The sequence below is a fragment of the Mesocricetus auratus genome, unplaced genomic scaffold (genome assembly GCF_017639785.1).
Source record: "Mesocricetus auratus isolate SY011 unplaced genomic scaffold, BCM_Maur_2.0 Super-Scaffold_100021, whole genome shotgun sequence".
Lineage (NCBI taxonomy): Eukaryota > Metazoa > Chordata > Mammalia > Rodentia > Cricetidae > Mesocricetus > Mesocricetus auratus.
In genome coordinates this window covers 17,408,213-17,412,868 of record NW_024429202.1, presented here as the reverse complement: position 1 = coordinate 17,412,868, position 4,656 = coordinate 17,408,213, and the positions used below count along the sequence as shown (strand labels likewise).

Here is a 4,656-nt window from a genome sequence, read left to right as displayed (position 1 = left end):
AGCAGGTGGGTCGGGGAAATAGGGAGGCGGCAGTGTGGGTTCCTGAAAGTGCTGGGCACCGGGTGCAAAGGCAGATCCAGCCACCGAAGTGGTAAATTTAGCAGGAAGACTGACATGTCGCAGAAACTCTGAAGCTTATTCCATGACTTCTGGCAGTTGCAGAAGAGGGGTATAGAAGTGGCATTCAGACAGCACTGAAGGAAATGCATAATGAAGTGGGAGCTCTCAGAGCGCCTGTCATTTGTAAGTCAGTGGTGAGCAGAAGGTAAAAATAGCACTGTGGTTATAGGTGCTTCTGGCCAAGTGGATTGCTTTTTAAACTAAGGCTGATGGTCCCACTTTCGCTCTGCCTCTGTCTCGTCAAAAGGTATAATCACTAAATAAAGGAGAAATTGACCATGCGAAAGAGTGGTAGGTGCTGAGCCAAGGACCTGTAGAATAACAGAACCCTGGAAAGCAGGTATTCTGTTTCTACCTCTGTCCTGAGGGCAATCCAGACTGCCAAAACACCGATCTCTTTCCAAGGTTGGATAAAGTACTCTGGGATGCATATGCTTTCACAAGTGTTCCTAATAGGTTTGTATCAACTTTTTCTGTTGAATTTATTCAGTTTTGTTGCTTACCTGAGAACATCTCATGTTACAATCTCATGTCAATCATTATGAGTAAACATTCATTGTGAAACTTCCCTCTTTTCTTTGTGTTATAACCATGGTGGATGATTGGCTTCTACTCCAGATACCTAGAAGTGACATTTTAGTTATTAAAATGGAACCTTGAGAGTACTTTATTGAAGATTATTTCATTCAGCTTGCTACAACTCTCAAGTGCAAGTCTGGAAATCCATTGCACTCTTAAGATTTTTCTTTTTATAAAAATACAAAAAAAAAGAATGGAGAAAAGTTTATTCTCAAATGGGTTACTCAGTGAATTTAAAGGTTGACCATAACTTGGAATTCATACAGTTGCTTGTGAGGGGTGGGGAAAATGACAGGGTGACTTCATAATTTTATTCTAAAATTAAAACTGATTTTATTTGGCAGGTATGGCTGGTGTATGGATGATCAGACTGAGCTATGTCTGTTATGTCTCATATGTCTTAATGATCATATCAACTCCAGTGAAAAGAGGAAGCAATTCAAGGATTATGAAAGCCTCTAGTAGGGGTGGGGAGGAGAACCCCCTCTCTCTGTCCCCTCCCACTAAGATTCTTAAAGAACTTGTGTGTATTTACACCAGTAGTCTCTACTTCCTCCTTCTATTGTAATGAAAACTTGCATCATAGTCCCCTAAGGAAGTATTAAATATTGCACTTTTGAAATGCAAAACAAAACCCCCCCTTTTCATGCTTTACAATTGCAAAAAAAAAAATCTAAAGATGCAAGTCTATAAAATTGGTAACTGTGCTGCTGTTGAAGTCTGTGAACCACTATTTTATAAAATATAGAGAAAAATGGAGAAACGTTAGCTCTCAGATGCATTATTTGATGAATGGAAAAGTTGGCAGTGATAAACAGAGAGCTACCTTTGTATTAATACTGTCCACCAGCAAAGTTTGGTGGAAGCAATAGATGCCAGCTTCATGAGCCTATGTTTAAGAGTGTATTACCATTTTAGATTTCGCTGGCAATGCAACCACTTGTCTTCACCAGCGTTGTTTTATGCCCCCAGTTTCACAGGTATGTGCTGCTATGTTACTATAGTTATGCGATGTTCATAGCCACAAACAGCTAATGATTTGAAGCATCCTTTTATATTCTTGGTTGATTTGCCCTTTGACCACGTGTGTATTTTTTCTGGTGAAGTCTCTATTATAATCTTTTGTCATTTTAAACATTTTTAACTGTTGGTTTTAGGAATTTTTCATATATTCCAGACACAAGTCTTTTTGTGTATATATGATTTTTCCAACATTATTAATTTTTCAGTTGTGTTATTTGCAGAACAAAAGTTTGGCATTTTAATGAAAAATTGTAACTTCCCAAAAATTTATGGATGTGCTTCCCGCTTCACATTGAAAGATCCATGCCTAACACACAATGTCCTTCGGAGGGTATGTCCACTCTGGGCAGGCATTGGTAGGTTAGAGCAGCGGTTCTCACCTTTGAGTGTCACATATCATATCTCTTGTACATCAGATATTTACATTCTGATTCATATCAGTAGCAAGATCATACTTATGAAGTGACAACGAAATGGTTTTATGGTTGGGGGTCTCCACAACATGAGGGTTAAAGGGCCGCAGTGTTAGATATGCTGAGAACCAATGGACTAGAATGGATGGTAAAGACACATGGGCAAAGCTGAGCTCCCATCTTAAAATGAAAACATTGCATGTTCTGGGCAGGGAATGTGAAGATATTTGGTGGAAGTAATAAATACCAGGTTTATGAGTCTAGTGATATGCTAGGCTATGTTGTTTCCCCCCACTTAATAAGGCATTGAAAACATGACTATAATATGTCATCTATTATAAGTAGTTCTGGGAGGAAAATACAAATTCCATTGTAATCTGTTAATGTTTATTTAGAAGCAATGCATGGAACAACAACATTATGCTTTTTGTAAGTAGGGAATCCAGGTTTCCCCCTGAATACCAAGTTTTGATTCAGCATTAGATGGATTCAGATTGAAAGCACAAGTCACAACGAAGACTGGCCTCAAAGTTTCTAAACAGTTACAACCCACAATGCCCCTGTGCTCGCTCTTTCTCCCATCTGCCCTGTAACATTCTGCAGTCCAGCAGGAGGCGGAGCAGGGAGTCTCCAGCAGTGCTCCTTCCTACTGCCATTCTGCTGGACCATCACATATGGCTTCGTGTAGATTCAGATGATCCTGTCTGGGTGATCCATTCAAGCAGTCGATTCATTGATGGGTAGGAACGCTGGAGTCCCAAGTGTGTTGTATGTGTGGTATGTTGTATGTGTGGTATGCAGAAGAACATTTCCCAGGGGTCAGAAGACACATTGCTTTTCTCCCCAATCTATACAAAAGGAGGATCTGGATTCTGGGAGGTCAACATGTTGGAGATGTAGGTCCTATGGTGTACTCCGTTCTGATTCCATTCTCACCAAGCTGAGTGAGGAGGACACTGGAGGACAGCAGGCTTGTCAGGGTTCTCACTGTAAATTAAGAAGTGGGATGTGTTTTATAGTGATGTTTTTACTCTTTTGGAGGGGCCTGCAACCCAGCTCCCAAATACAACACATGGAGGTTTATTATTAGTTATGAATGCCCCATCTTAGCTTGGCTTGCTTCTTGCCAGCTTTTCTTAATTTTAAATTATTCCATCTATCTTTTGCCTCTGGGCTTTTATCTTCCTTGCTTCTGTATATTTTACTTGCCTTCTTACTCCATGACTGGCTGGCTGGCCCCTGATGTCCTCCTCTCTTTATTCTCTCCTTGCTTTTCTGTCCTCAGTTCTCCTTTTGTTTATACTCTCTGGCTGCCAGCCCTGCCTAGCCTTGCTCCTTCCTCGCAATTGACCATTCGGCTCTTTATTAGACCTTCAGGTGTTTTAAACAAGCAAAGATTCACAGCTTCACCGAGTTAAACAAATGCAGCATAAACAAAAGTCATACACCTTAAAATAACATTCTACCACATGTGATTTCATGGACTGGTCCTTTGAGAGCTTCCTAGAGGACTGGTACGATGAACAGGTTGGGTGAACTCCACGCACTGGCTCTTTAAGGCTCTGAGCCTGCTCAGTTGACCTCAGTGAGCTTGTCCTGGAGAGTGCCACCCAGTAATCAGTAGAAGCAGCAGCTGGGGTCCAGGAAGACACAGACAAGAACAAAGTCTAAAACTGACAAAGAACAGACACAGGAGTGTGTCAGACCTAAGTGTAGATGTTCCTACCTAATGCACCAGGGGCACCAGACAGACACAAAGGAAAAGACAGAAAAGAAGGAGGGTCCCCACACTCACCTTCGCGAGGACCAAGGACATGAAACACTCAAGGGCCAACTCACTGAACAAGTCACTGAAGATGGGTGCTGAAACTCACCACGAGAGTGAAGAGGAGTCTGAAGGTGCAGATAGTAAAAGGGAAAGTGCACCAACATAGGATCCGCAGATGCACGGCCAGCAACAGAGGGCAAAGATCAGGGCCCTAACAAAAAGTAGCTGCGGTGATGAAAAAAAATACACACTGATTCAAGCCGGGATCGGTGAGCCCCATGTTGAGGCTTGAGATATTGTGGGTTACCCTGCTTGGACACCCCTTGGGGGAGGGAGAGAAAAGATGTAGCACCAATGATTCAGGCACTGAGAGTCTGAGTAGCAGAGCATGCTAAAGACTCATTTACTAAACAAGTTAGGCCTGCCTTTATACCCCCTCCCAAGGTCCCATTGGCTCAGGTGGCTGACTCTACTGTATCTCCTTTCTTGATTGGAGTCTCTGTGTCATGTGTCTGTCTGTCAGAATCTCTGAGCATTGAGGCAGGCTTGGCTCAGAGACGAAGTGCCTATTGCTGTGTGCATGCTCATCGGGGCAGGGGGGCCTGATGGGAGGGAGCAGGGCGATTGTGACTTGGGTAGACTGGCTGCAGTTTCTCCTACATGTTTATAAGCAGCTATGAAATCTGTGCCAGCCATTCCATCGTTTTGTAAAACTCACTTTAATGTCAAAAAAAAAAAAAAAACACCCAAAAC

General features: G+C 42.4%; 1 long non-coding RNA gene across 2 annotated transcripts; it reads right to left on the bottom strand.

The window, feature by feature from the left end:
* Positions 1-2,510: 2,510 nt before the first annotated feature.
* Positions 2,511-4,298, bottom strand: LOC110341270. 2 transcript variants are annotated; one of them, XR_002383149.2, is made up of 3 exons: positions 4,010-4,298; positions 3,584-3,808; positions 2,511-3,122 (listed from the first exon to the last, which is right to left on the bottom strand). It is a non-coding gene; the product is annotated as an uncharacterized LOC110341270 (long non-coding RNA). The 2 variants fall into 2 exon arrangements; XR_002383148.2 differs by lacking the exon at positions 3,584-3,808.
* Between the last annotated feature and the right edge of the window lie 358 nt (positions 4,299-4,656).